The 15000-nt window shown below is 46.9% G+C and overlaps 1 protein-coding gene across 1 annotated transcript in view; it reads right to left on the bottom strand.

The window, feature by feature from the left end:
• The window catches only part of LOC307086928 (ryanodine receptor 3), a gene marked incomplete at both ends in the record, with an annotated part of 129502 nt that overhangs the window by 108657 nt on the left and 5845 nt on the right, over positions 1 to 15000 (bottom strand).

Genomic DNA, 15000 nt, shown 5'->3' with positions numbered 1-15000 from the left:
AAACCCATTAAATAACCTATCCCGGCTCGCTCTGAAACAGGGAAACGGCTCAACCAGGAGCAGCGGTGGTGGGGGGGTGGTTATGAACGTCATTTGCATGGTGAGTCTATGATGATGACACATTCGCCGAGGAATTTGATGTTTTGCTCCTTTTTTTAAATCATAATATGCAAATTATGTTTTGGACTGGGTTGGACGTGTATTGAATGGTAATTTAAAAATACATGATTCACAGAAGCACTGGCTGTTTGCCAAGTGAGAAAAACAACCTTGTGTGCTGTGTTGTTGGCCGAAACCGAGCAACAGGTTGTGTTCGGTCCATCGTGCTTCTCGCTGAGATGGTAATTTATGCGCAGTAAAATCGACACGCATTACAAGTAAGCGGTATGGACGTATTTCAAAGACGAAGGAGTCTGTTTTCCATATGATTAAAGCCAATTAATTTAAATTCTAATTCTAATAACGTAGTTGTGGAAATACGATACAAGAAACGTTCTGGTATCGTATTTCCACAACTACATTATTAGAATAAGAATTATTCAAATCTGATGTGTATGACAGCGTATCTCATATGACTGTAAACCAGCCATCCTATAGGTCAGCGCTACAGCATCATAAACACTGGAGCAGGGATATCAAAGCACATCTAAACTCAGCAGTCAGATCCCTTTAATGAGTTTACAGTAATGATTAGCATACATTAGCCCACCTACAGTCTGTCTCTCGCTCTATCTTTCTCACACTCTCTCTCCCTCTCTCTCTCTATCTCTCGATCTCTCTCTACCCATAGCAAGCTAATTGGGCGCTATTAGCGTAAACCTGATGATCAAACAAAACGCATCCACGGTTGATCCCTCCGAGTCATCTCAGCCTCAGTTAGTCCACTAATTGTTAATAGGAAACACATGTGGCTGAAGTGCTGAGTTAGCATGCACAGTATGCAGTCAGTCAGTCAGTCAGTCAGTCAGTCAGTCTGTCTGTCTGTGTGTGTGTGTAAGTATGTCTGTGTGTGCGTGGCTGAATGACATACCGGTACACCGATGAGGGGAAGATGTTATATGTGCTACTGGGTCAACGTGTGGGTCTACACCCTAAACGATGTATGAACACGTGTGAGCGTGTAAACGTTTGACTGCAGGAGTGGGGCAAAGCCTTCAGACTTTCTGGAACCAAATATGTATATTCGCCACAATCTAACTGCATATCCGATCTGTCCTTGGGCCGATGAATCCCATGGACCATGACATATCCAATAAGAACAAAATAAGTGAAGTGGAAAAAACAACAAAACAGTACATCAGCAAATCCAGCGCGTTTTAGGACCGCACAACCCTGTTCTGCTGCGCTCCAGTAGCATTTGTCCGCTTAAAAAAAGTTCAAGAGCCCTTAGTGGATGTTAGCGCAATAGCGGTTGTTAGAACAATCTTTGCGTCGCCGCGTCGGTTCCTTCGCCTAGGACTGCCGGTCTCGGCCGAGGAGTTTCGTTGAGCTGCACGTTATCAATGATTAATGGCTAGTTCAGACTACACGATTCTCAGACATTCCTCCACGATTTAACATGTCACACTATACGATCACAGAGCCAGGGAATCGGGCCTTGTCTCGTCGTAAGATTGGCCACACTACAAGATTCGAGGGTGCGATGCGCTCTACTTTGTATCATTCACGTTTGCAAGATATTTAGAAAATCTAAGGTTTAGAACTAACATAAATGCTTTTTACATTTTTGTCATAAAGGTACCAGTAGTTTTTATATCTGCTCAATGCAGCAATTCCTCACAGTAGTTGCGTTGCGCGTGACATGAACGATACAAAGTAGACGCAGCAACAACGTAGCCTAGCAAAAAAGTGACAGCGATGCGATGCTCTCAACTTTGTATCATTCACGTTTGCAAGATATTTAGAAAATCTAAGGTTTAGAACTAACATAAATGCTTTTTACATTTTTGTCATAAAGGTTCCAGTAGTTTTTATATCTGCTCAATGCAGTAATTCCTCACAGTAGTTGCGTTGCGCGTGACATGAACGATACAAAGTAGACGCAGCAACAACGGAGCCTAGCAAAAAAGCGTCAACAATGGATCCTGAGTACCTAGCGCTAGGCGTTATGCTGGCGGTCCTCTGCACAGAAACGGAAAGGAAGAAAAAGAAGAAAATATTGTGGACTCGTTCTTGGGTTGCACGAAGAGGAGAGCTCGGGATGTCGGTGCTACATACCGAACTGGAGGTAATGTTTTATGAACATAAGTTGAACACTGCGCGTGAGCTCCAGCTGTTCGCGGGGTTCCCTCACGCAACTGGGGGCGGGGTTCCCTCATGTCAACAATGGACACGTCGTGCGATTCCCCAAAAAATTCTGACATGCCAAACTTTTCGTCGTGGGGTTTTCGAACGTCGCAGACGAAAACATCGCAGATCGCAAGCATGTCACATTACAAGACCTCGTCTCGCCGCCGACCTTTCAAAATCGTGTACGATTCGCAATTTTGTCTGCGACGAAAGAATCGGGACAAAATCGGGCTGAAATCGTGTAGTCTGAACCAGCCATAACAGCGCCATTATCCGGCCGTGTTCACCACCACGTTCAGGTCAAAGGGAGTTGTGAATAAGAAATGCTGCATAAATAAAGTGAACTCATATAGAATGGAGACGCTGTGCCGTGTGCACTACGGTCGTCCCATGCCTTCCTTAAGGTATCTCGTTGCGGACGCTAACCCCCCTGAGGCCAACCCCGGTTGACATACCGGCCCGATGTGTGAATTGTGTATTGCAAACCACCATCGGACGGTGTTGTCGTGTAAACGGCCTGATTGTGTTCGCATTGTTCAGGCCCCGCTATTGTTGCTGAATTGACTCTCTCCTTTAGATAGCTGAACAAGTAGAAATCTGCTGAGGTGGTCAGGGGAGAGCAAGAGAGACAAAGAGAGCCTGGGGGGGGGGGGGGGGGGGGGGGGTGAAAATAGAGGGAGATAGAGTGTTAAAGAGAATACGGAGGGGGGGGGGGGGAAGAAGGAGGAAGAAGAGGAGGAGATAGTGGAAGTGGTGGCCTCTGCACAAGCCTCCTGCCACTGCATTATTTAATGAAAGGAAGAGGATTCTGCTCAGGGCAGAATGCAGCAGTGGCAGCAGTAGTAGTAGTAGAGCCAGGTTGCAGTGCACCATCGTGTGTGTTTTGTTTGTGTGTGTACATGTGCACATTTGCTTTTGAGTGTGCATAGATGTGTGTGTGCATGTCTGCCTGTGGGCAGGAATGTATGTGTGTGTGCATGTATGCATGTGCTTGTGTGTCTGTGTGCCTATGTGCTTGTGTGTGCAGGTATGCATACGCATACCTGTGTGTGTGTGTGTGCGTGTGCATGCGTGTGTGTGTGTGCGTGAGTGTGTGTGGGTGTTTGTGGGCGTGAGTGTATTAATGTGTGTGTGACTGTGTGCAGGCACAGAGACAGAACAAACACAGAGACAGAACAAAGTGAGGATAAAGAAAGGGAAGGATTTAACACCTCTGTTCGGTTGGGGATGTAAATTTGCAAGTCACTGAGAGGCCGTGTGTTTGTACAGGCGGCTGGAAGCCTATAGAGCACGGTCCGATCGGCCGGGCCATGGTGAACCACATATTCCTGACACATTAATTTAGATCTACAACCACTCCCAGCAGTACCAGGGCCTGCCTTCTTAAGGCCAGACATATACTGGAAACATACCACCCCATAATCACAATCATAAACCATGTGATGGTATGAGACAATATGTAAGGAAACAGTCGATTCTGGTCTGCGGTACGTAGCACGCGAGCTACGCTGCGCGGTATCCAGTATTGAACGGGCAGCGATTGATCGCGCATTAAAGAAAGCGTTATGGCTGGAGATATGAGCTTTAAACAATTCAAAAACGTCTCTCAATTTGGATGCATATTGAGATGGATTGCCTACTTCTGCCAATCAGCGCCAGACAGGGCCGCTACATGCAATCAATGGCTCTGTGGAGTTGGCACCGAGGGTTAATTTGGACCAGAGCGGACGAGCATTGATCAGCATGTCATATTCCATCCTGGTCCAAGGCTGAGGTGTACTTACACCGCCTGCACACAGCCTGCACTGCACACGAATAAACTAAACTAAACATACTATACACATGCGGACACACATACACACACAAAAACACCTCCCACACACTTCCCTAGTTCACTATGCTGACTTCTAGTTCTTCTTGAATGTGTCCTCTTCTGTCTTCTGTCTGCCACTATGGGTGCTTTGTATGCTGCTGCTTGTCTTGGCAAGGTCTCCCTTGAAAAATAGATTTTTAATCTCAATGGGACTTTCCTGGTAAAATAAAGGTAAAATAAAATAAAAATAAAACACACTATAAATATTAATACATGCACCCACACACAAACACATAGGCATGCAAACACACACTATATCCCTCCCCCCACACAATGTTACGTATACAATACACACACATCAGCATCATGTTAATCAGAGCCGCTAGCTCCCCTGTCTGGCCTGTGTCTTGCTCTGTCCCCAATCTCACCCCTGCAGTGGAGTGGATGTATGTGTCTGGCTTCTCCCACTACCTAGCTCTTTCTGTCTCCATCACTCTATTTCTGTCCCCTGCTTTCTCTACCTCCCTCTCATACTCTCTCACTCTCTTTCCCTGTCCCTCACTCTATTTATGTATTTTCCTCTCTGTCTCTCTGTACCTCTCTCTCTCTCCGTCTGCAGGTCTGCTGATGATAAACAGTCACACCTGACCAGCACTGGGGAGGGGAGGGGAGGGGGGGTCCTCTGTGGTATAAACCCACATCCATAGAGTGGCGCGAGGACTGATGCTGGCCAGGCGGCCCCGCCCTGCTAGCTAGCCTTGCGATTGCCTTGAGGTCCATTTAGAAGAAAGCTAAGAGACGTGACACAGGATGTAGACTCCTTATCTCCGCATCACACTTCTGTTGCAGATTTAAGGAGGATTTCTGCGTCGTGCCAAGGCTAGCCCTGGAAAGGTCAGGGCTAACTGCTCTCATGCTTAAGGAGGTTGAATACACAAGACCCAGCAATCATGAAACGCACTTGAAATATGGTGAAGGTCATTGTGAAAAACACAACCATGGCCATGGCTTTGACGTGTGTCTTGCGAGTGTGTGTTTGCGTCCGTGTGGGTGTGTGTGTCAGCAGGAGAGTGCATCTGCGTGTGTCTGTGTGTGCACAAGAGGATCTGAATGCACGTCCACACCCTGGCTCTCCATCTTGTTCTTCAGGGGGAGACCAGAGTAAGATGTGCTAAAAGCATGCCAATGAGTGAGCCAGGCTGATAGCTCATCCAGTGTCATCCCCCCCCCCCCCCCCCCCCCCCGGTTTTTAACCAATCACCCGAGCCTGATGTGCAAGAGTGCAGTTGCATTGGGAGTGAATTCTGCATAGTGACAAGCAGCCAGAACAATAGTCTCGCTGCTGACAGAAAGCGATTAGTGCTCTCCTGAGCATCAGTTTAAACTCAGGTCACGAGACAGCGTGAATGGTTGGCAAGATGGCGCAAGAGTCGTGCGGCATTAACCCCATTCGTTCAAAATACTTCAACATCAGATAATTAGTGTTGAATAGTATCATACAGAGGGGGTTGGGTCTGGTGAAACCGAGATTGAGTCTGCAGTCTCCAGTTTACAAACAACTCTCTCCTCTACCCCCACTGGCATCCCGTCGCTCTGCTTTGTTTTCAGAACTGATACTGGGGGTCCTCCCGTTTCCTACCTTAAAGGTACAATATGTCATTTCTGCCACCAGGAGTCTCTCAATCAAAACATAACAAAGGACGCAGTCTGATGATGTAGTGAGGAAGCTTGGGGGATAAGTAGTCTTCACTACATTCGCCGGTGATAACCCTGACTCAGGCCAAAATCATGTTGACGGACGAGAGAATGTATTAAGTTTATTCGCTTTATGTTTTCGTCACTTTTATTCACGTTACGTTGTTTAAGTAACTTTATGTTAACGTAACATTAACTTGCTAATTTACCGTTAGATGAGTGGACTTCCCATGTGGCTGTAGCTAACCTTAAGTGGCGCTACGCGGCTGTAGCTAACCTTATGTGGCGAGTTCAATAGTGGGCTAGCCGAGCACTGTGATCCGTGCCCGAAACAAACATATAAAAATCATTTTAATACCAACATTATGAGTGTGTTGAACGTCAGCGTTGGCTTGGTGGCTGGCCTGAGCCATTTGTCATAGTAGCACATCCTAGATCGATAAAAAGAAAAAACATCAATAAATTAACTGTCCACTGGATTACCATTTACTGTGATTTCCCAGGAAGGGGGTAAAGGGGATCGGAAACCATTGATAGGCAACTGAATGACACCATTACCGTGAATAAGAATTATGCTGATTTCTCTGAGTTTGAAAAATTCATCTAAAACATTGATAAAATAGATGCAGTTGTTTTTAGATATTTTGATGCGGAAATGTTAAGTGTTATACCTTGAAAGGAACAATACGTGATTTGAAGGTCACAGGATAAGGAGGTGTGCAGCAGCTATGAGTCATGGCTGGGAGAAAGGGGAGGGGCGGGGGTCTCTCAGGGGGGGGCACAAGCTGAGACAAAACACAGCACAGAGACCACAAAAGCCCGAACAGAGTCCACCTCTACAGCCAACGCAAGAGATTTAGCTCAGCCTCCCCGAGAATCACCAGCGAAACATGCATGCCAAGCAGGCGAAAAGGATTATTTCTCAGTATCAGGCAGAAGAACCAAAGGTTTACTGCACGGTCAGCCTTAATAGAGTGGTGATAATCTTAGTGCTCGAGTCGAGGGCATACAGTCTCTTGTTCAGCCAAGATAACCACATGTATCGCCGGGGGCACCCCAGGGTGAGAAGCGTGACTTGTGACAACCTTTCCAGACCCTTCCTTTCAAATAGATCTAGTGAGATGGATGTAATAAAATGTCAAAGCTAAGAGCAAGTTATTTAATATCCCATAGGATGAACATACAACTTGACGATCACAAAGCATAGAAACTGAACAATATTGGAAAAAAGCATTAATTAGAGCCAAAAGATTTTGAAACACACATTTGGTTCGAGACACACTTTTATCTGTGTAGGTGTGCAGTCCTATTCAGTCATGTATCTGTGTTTGTGTGTGTATGTGTGTGTGTGTGTGTGTGTGTTTTTGCATGTGTGCATGCCCATTTGTGTCCATCTTTGTGTTCCTCTCCATGTAGGCCTGTGATGTTACATTTACTTCAAAAGAGATAATGGCTACATCTGCCCCCAGATTACAGTTGTTAAGCTTCCCATTAAACTTTGTAGATGTGTAATGATAAAACACAGCTTGTGACTTCTGCTGCATAAATAACCGTGGCCAGTTCCTGCTTCCTGGTTTAAGGTCAAATTTGGGCTGTCTCGGCTCAGATCTACTGCCAGAGAATACGGAGGATCGACAGGAGAATTGATCCGCCTCTGGCGCTGAGCGAGCCCCTGGGAGAAAGTTGAGAGTAAGAGTTACAGCCTATGGATGGACAGAGGGGAGAAGAGAGGAGAGGAGTAGATAGGAGGGAGAGGAGAGGGGAGGATAAGGAGAGGAAGGGAGAGGAGAGGAGGGAGAGGAGAGGAGAGGACATGAAATGAGAGGGGAGGAGAGGAGATGAGAGAAAAGGACAGGAGAGGACAGGTGAAGACAGGTGACGAGAGGAGAGGAGAGGAGACAAAGGAAAGTAAAGGAAGCGACGGTTCCAGGTGAATGATTGGATGGGGATTCAACCCAAAGGAGCTAAAAACAAGGCCAGATGTAGCAAAAGCACACACCCACCTACAAACACACGGACAGACTTTCTTGCAACTATACACCCACAAAGACACAGATTTTCTTTGTCCTCCAGATGCCCAAATGATCAGCCGCTCCCTCCTTAAACGAGTGTGTATCACTGTTGCAGACTGTGGCGCAGTGTTTACTGCTTTAAAACCCCCATCAGCAGCATCCACTCTGCCAGCAACACCACCCAGGTGCTTGTTCACCGTGAGGCTTTGGACAGTGGACAGATTGGTACATCTGGCCAAGGCCATGCAGGACAAAACCGCCTACAGCTGTGCAATGCTTAACCATGCTGTAAAACAAGCCTCCCTCAATCACTCTCTCTCCCTCTCTCTTTCTTACTTTGTCCCTCTCTCTCCCCCCTAGAGTGTGTCGACCTGTCTCTGTCTCTTGGATTTAGACTGTGGTCATAGACATGCTTTTAAATGCCGGCAAAAGTTCACAGACAGAAGAGGGCAAAGGCAGAGGAGAACAAAGCTGTTGCCATAGGTCGTCCACCACTGTGTGAATTGTACACCCTCACTGCAGCTGGGTTTTGCTTTGCTATGATTGCAACAGGGAGAAGGAATAAATTCTTTCTTGGTGAATTTTAAAGTGGTTGATTATCGTAGGCGTGAATCATCAACTTGTAGGATTGTTCATTTGGTGCTGTGGAGTTTTGTGACTCAGAGCTCCATATTGCTAATGCTCATCTTAAGCCAAACTACTACACACACACACACACACACACACACACACACACACTTAACTGTCACGCACACGCACTACACATTCACACACAAACGCACACGTACACACTATACTGACGTGCACACACACACACACACACACACACACACACACACACCTCATCGTCATCTAGACAGGTACACACTATACTCACAAACACACACAAGCACACACACACAGATATTATAGAGAGGAGAGAGTAAGAGGGTGAGACAGAGAAGGACGAAAGATATGAAGAGATAACCACAAAGAGAGCATACACACAAACACTTTGTTGAATTCTCCACGGTTGCTTTCGAAAGTGACATGTACGTTCATCTTGACAACTATTAAATGTTTCTGCCCGCTATAACTGCATCGCTCGGGGGGCTGAATAGGACTTGCTTCACAGTTTGCTATTGCAAAGTGTCAGTGGGCAACACATGGCGCAGGATGAAAGCCAGTGCATTCTGGGAACACTCAGTCGTGGATTGCAAGATCTGCTGCAAGATCTCCAGACCACTATTAGTGTGAATGAGAGCAAAGGGGCTGTATATCAATGAGATCATTGGATGGGATTTCGCTGCCTTGCTAGGGAACAGATGGGTCTCTGCTGTGTTGTTCTTCTTACAAAATCATGACACTTATTGTCATTGTAAATGGAATCATTCTGATCCTAAAGCAGAAAATAAATTGTCCTTCCTTCTCCAATAAATCGAATTCTGACTCATCAAAACAGCAACATTGGCCTGTTCTCTATTTGGCTACAAAAGCCTTCTTCAACTACTATGAAATACCCTTGAAGCCATTGAAGGAGTACCCCAGCCTTCATACTATGAAACCAACCGTGGTGCTCAAGGGCCGATCTCTCTGTTACTCATTCAGCTCATTTGTGTGTGTGTGACCTCATCCCCACGCCGACTGGTTGAGTTACAGACACCCATGGCTGCCAGGCTCCCGAAAGCTAGGGACAAATGTAACTGCTCTTCCTTATTTGTCAGCGTCTATACTAAAAGCACAGAGGTGGCTGTTTTGCTGTATTGATTTAAATAAAAAGAATCGCTAACATTACAAGCTGATTACTCCGTATTGTCATTCTCAAAGTAAGGCTGAATCACGGTATATGTTGTCATCATGCATGCATGCATTCGTAATATGCATTCATATTTAAAATGACACTGACCCCGGTGAATAAGATTTGATTAATACAATTAAGGAAAATAAATGCAGCCAGAAATTAATTTGCAAATAATTAAGATTTGTTTTCAAGTAATCTAGTTCAAGAGTGCCACTGCGCGACTGTGAGTAGAATAGTTCACGTCCTGCCTTCACCTTCATACAACACTCATGGTCTCTCTGTTAAAGACTCCTTTTCAAGTGTAGTGGAGCACGTGGTTAAAGAGCAACCCTACAGTGGACCAGTATAATTGATGCGTATTTTAAGTACTGTAATATAGGGGCATCACAGCAATACAGTTATACGTGACTTAAAGACACGCAAGAGAAGGGGGGCCCCGTCTGGCCCCCCTGCTTGTATTAGCTAGGTTCTTAGGACAAATCATAGTGCTCACTGGAGAATGAATCATTGAAATGAACAGGCAAACATTTGGCATTGGTACATTCATGAGCTGTCCCGGAACCACACAAGCAAACAGACTTTGATGTGAGGGTGTACATGATATCCCTAGCATCCAGTCTGTCTATCGAGCTCACTGGAACCTGCGGGCTAAAGCAAGCCATCACAAAGTGGAGCCATAGTGTTGTTCTTACATAACGTGACATTTTAGAAGCACATTTATGCTCGGCGGTGAGAAAACACAGCTAAAGTGCACCGTCGGAAACGGTTTTTATTAGATGTATAGCCAACTAACCAAGGCTGCCGTGAGTCATTTCAGTTGAGAGAAAGTTTCTTCCAAAGTGGCACATCTTTTGAATGAGTATGGACGCTGTCCAGAAGGCAGATTGAAAAACGTTCACCTTCCTATCCCAGAGGTGCTGAGACGGTTGCCGGGCGCTTGGTGGGTAAAGACGACGCTGGTGTTTTCATTGCATCCTGCCGCACCATAGAATCTTCATTTCGGTCCGCCCATAGCTCTAATGCGAAAAAGAGCCAAGCAAGCGTTTTCAGAGCATTCTCGACTCTTGGCTCTCAATACCTCACCTGGAGATAGAGTGCGAAGGGAGATGAAGGCAGAGCAATAAAAGAGGGAACGGAGCGGGTTTGCCTTCAGATACCTGCTGCGATACATAAATAAAATCATGGCGGGCTGATGTTCCTTCCATATTTATTTCTTTGTCGGTGAGCGTATGATCTGAGAGGGGGTCGCGTTGGGGGCGCAGGGGCCTTGGGGGCCACGATCTGCCTGGAGAGGGACAATATGTTTGTTTGCTCTCTTCCCCTCGCTCCTCTCAAAGTAGGCTGATTCACCAAGGGAATGGAGCCTTCTCCAGTGCTGTCAGCGGCGATCACAAGAGCACAGGGAAAGGCCGCCCCTCTGCCACACAATAGATGGGGGTTGCACTAAAACAATAGAACAACCGGAGGCAGACGAAGGAGGGAGCGCTCCGACGGGAGAGCCCCACAAACAGGTGCGTCTGTGTTCCCTGCTCCTGCGGCGTCCCTGCGGAGCCCAGCGTTGCTGTCGACTCGGCGCTCGCTCGCCACCGCCAATCAGAGGCCGGGATGAGAAGCCCATGCGAGTGTGGCAGCGGGGGCTGGGATACACGTCAGGTGGGGTGTTTGGGACCTGGAGTAGCACCAAATGACCCGCCTCCAGAAACATGGTAGGTCGAAACAAATGAGGAGAAGTATGAATTAGTTGTTATCAGTTATGAATTATATCACAACCTAGAACAGATTTTTTGTACAAAAAAAAGGCCGGCCAGCCCGTACCTCTCTCTTTGTTTACAAGAATCGTACTATGGAGATTCCAAAAACCCAGCTGTACGTACGGAGTCGTATGTATCGTATGTACGGCCGGGCATGCGCCCAACACCTCATTAAGGTCAACGGTTCTGATGAAGGGAATCAAATTGGATGCAGTCACATCCAGACCCAAACCATGTGACACGCCTCAGGAGGGGGGGCGATATCCCACAATGCAACGGTTTCCTCAGCTGTGGCTCTTGACGCGGTGTAGACTCTTGTAGCTCTGCTAATGCCAGCCTGTTGTGCGGGGTCTGTACACAGGACAACAGGATTACGTTGTCATGCGTTCTCCAACATGTTTGTCCTGGATGATGCGTTTCAGCCCACCAGATGCTGAAATAACCTGAGAGATCTGGGGAGTGCACTTTGCCCCCCTGGGTTTGTCTTTCAACAGCCAGGGCTGCTGCTGCAGGAGTAAACGCACAAGTGCTAAGCATTGACTATTACAATTGCATTCCCTGTATCCAACAAAGAGAGCTAGGATTAGATGCTACACGATGCTAAGTTCTTTTTTAAAGTGCCAATGACGTACAAAATAAGATAAGTGTGTACATTAAGTGTCATCATTTCATTAAGTGTTCATCAAGTTAATCAAGTGTATTTAATAAACATCCGGCCCATAGAGCTTGATGTTTATTAGAGCTTGTTTTTATATCATGGCTAGGCCTGCTAGTGGTGTGCTTCTTGCAACCACACTTTGGTTGGAAACACAAAAGGTGTTTCATGCTAAAAGTATAACAACAGTACGACCTATGAGCCTCTCCAGGGTGTCAGTGAGAACAAGAAGAAAGAAAAAAGTCCCATCACAAGCGGCGACGAGGGAGCGTAGGCAGGTGATAGCGCTACAACTGCAACCTCGCCACGTCAAGCTGCATTAGTATCAGAGGAACCGGAGGAGCGGAACAGGAGGTGAACGGTTCAGTAGTCAAGTGCAGCTGAGCCTTCACCGGGCCGAGGGGGAGGAGGGAGGAGAGACGAGACAGAAAGAAGGGGCCGAGATGAGGATAGAGGACATATGAGAGGAAGAGGAGGAAGAGAAGACGCAGGGGCAGTAAGAGGAGATGAGAGATGGAGAGAGGAGGAAGAGGAGGGGAGGGGAGATGAGGAGAGGAGGGCAGATGAGGAGAGTAGAGATTAGGTGAAGGAAGAGGACAGGATGGGATTGACTGGGAGAGGAGAAGGAGGATAAGAAGGGGGGAGAGGAGGAACGGATGTGAGATGAGGGAACGGACATGAAGGAAGAAGGGGAGGTCGGGTAAGGGGAGAAGTGAGTGAGAGTTGTAAAGCTGTGCATCTTAATAATATTATCCCTCACTGCCTATTTATAAGTCAATATAAAGGAACATTCTCTTACATTTTCTGCGCGCTATGGAAGGCTCAAAGTGCCGCATTGAGCCGAAAGTAAAGGACAGGGAATAAAGTGTCTCACTTCCATGAAATTGGGGCACACCACTAAAAAAACCTTTTGTAGGAACATTCAGCTGTCTTAAAAATCCATCCGTGGCATTATAAGTGCTCCATGCCTCTTCTGGCAGCTATTAAGACTTAAAGGCTAATTGTGAGCTGTCAGCTCCGCCCACCCGTCTAATACAGCCACCGCGCCGAACCGGAACAGAACAGACCCGCACACAAAACAAAACGCAACCAGGGAATGAAACACACCCACTATATGCTGCAGAGAACGAGAGAGAAAAAGAGATAGAGAGAGAGAGAGAGAGAGAGAGAGAGAGAGAGAGAGAGAGAGAGAGCAAAAAGAAAGGTCAAGCAAGAGGGAGGGAGGTAAGGGGGTGTTGGACCCCTCTCCCTCCTGCAGAGACAGACTTTAGCCTTGGCTGGCTAACTTGCCTCTAAGTGCCGCAGAGTCCTCCCCTTCCCAACCCCCCCACCCAATCCCCCACCCCTGAGGACAGGAGGCAGAATGAGAACTTACTGTTCAAGCAGTGAGTGAGGGGAAGGGAAAGAGTGGCGATGTAATCAAGCAGTTAAAAAGAACCCTGATGAGGCAATTCAAAACGAGCTGGCTTTATGGGGGAGGCATTATTTTGTTTGTGTGTGTGTTTGTGTGGAGTGTGTGTGTTTAAATGTATGCGTGTGTGTGTGTGTGTGTGTGTATGTGTTGGTGTTTGTATGTGTGTGCAGGCATGTAGTCGTGTGCGCATGTGCGTGGGCTAGAGTGCATGTGTGTGCCTGTATAGCTGGGTGTGAATGCGTGTGCCATGCTCGCATGTTTGTGTCAGTGAGTGTGTGCATGCTATATGAGCAGCATCCGTCTGTAGGCCGGCCCCCCCACTCAGCATCTCCCTCCATGTGGACCAGGGCTCTCCCGATGATACATTATTTTATTACACACGTCCTTGGCTCTGGGCCCCAGCGAGGCCCGGCTCCTGAGACACCGAGGCTTCTTCTGCGATCGCCAGGCACCCATGTTGTTAAGGACGTATGAATATTTTATGGGGCGGTGGGATGCGTCCGGGTCGTCAGCGTCGGACTGGGGAAGTAATCGTGAGAGATTGACACCCACCCCGCCAAATGTGGTGTCTGCCTGGATTGACTTGTCCAATCACAACATGGTATTAACGTTGGCTTTTTCATCTCTCTCGGTCATGTGGTGTGCGTCCATTCACCAAAGCAAGCTGGGAGAGAGAAACTACAGAAATAAACATAACAATCTAATCACCTGTGCTGCATGTCAGACTGTGAACGCTTGGAAGAAGGCAGGCTGGGTAGGCATCAAATCCCACCATGAAGAACAAGCGCTGTGTACCTTATGTGGAAACAGGTGAAAGGATCACATTCCGGTAGCAACATGAATGCCCTGACCCAAAAGAGAGGTCTCTAAGATGAATCGCTAATGGTGGGCCACCCTTTTCTCTCTATATATTATTTATATTTCTATGTATTCTATGTATGTTTCTGTTTTGCGGTGCAGTGATGTCTGACTCCTGCATCTCTCTTCCTGAATCCCCGGCTCAGAGCTGTCTGTTGCCAAAACGCTAAGCTCTGATTTAAAGAAGGTGGTAACACTGAATATCTGTAATGTTGCTAGGAATAAACTGATGCTACGCTCAGTTTATGCCTATTTTTATTATTTATATTAAGACATGGGCCAGCCTTGTTCTTACAGGTTTTAACCGGCTCACCGTTTGTTTACATTGTTCATTGCGAAGCAAGCAACTAGGGAATCCCCCAGAGGGTCAAGGGTTTATCACAGCCAGGAAATAATTGATCACCAGGGAAAGCCAGGCCAGGCATGTCAGCATGGCAATGCACGAGAAGGCCGAACAGAGTTTCCAGCAGAGCCGTGCACATAGAGAACAGACACAACAACCTGCCGTCTTGCACAGCACATGACAGGGCAGGTAAAGTGTGTCAGTCCTGAAATAGGTCTGACTACTTTTAGAACCGTTGGACTACATTAGAAGGAACACGGGAGAGAGCATCAAGGTATGTCACAAAAAAATAGAAAACCTGAAACTAAGATCGCACAGATTGCTATCATTTATCAATAATTCACATATCCAAGGCATAGATTCTACGCTGCATGTGCAGCGCCACACAAC

The sequence above is a fragment of the Pollachius pollachius genome (genome assembly GCF_949987615.1).
Source record: "Pollachius pollachius genome assembly, chromosome: 15".
Taxonomy (NCBI): domain Eukaryota; kingdom Metazoa; phylum Chordata; class Actinopteri; order Gadiformes; family Gadidae; genus Pollachius; species Pollachius pollachius.
Note: the sequence above shows the minus strand (reverse complement) of the source record. Positions and strands in the feature narration are given on the sequence as shown.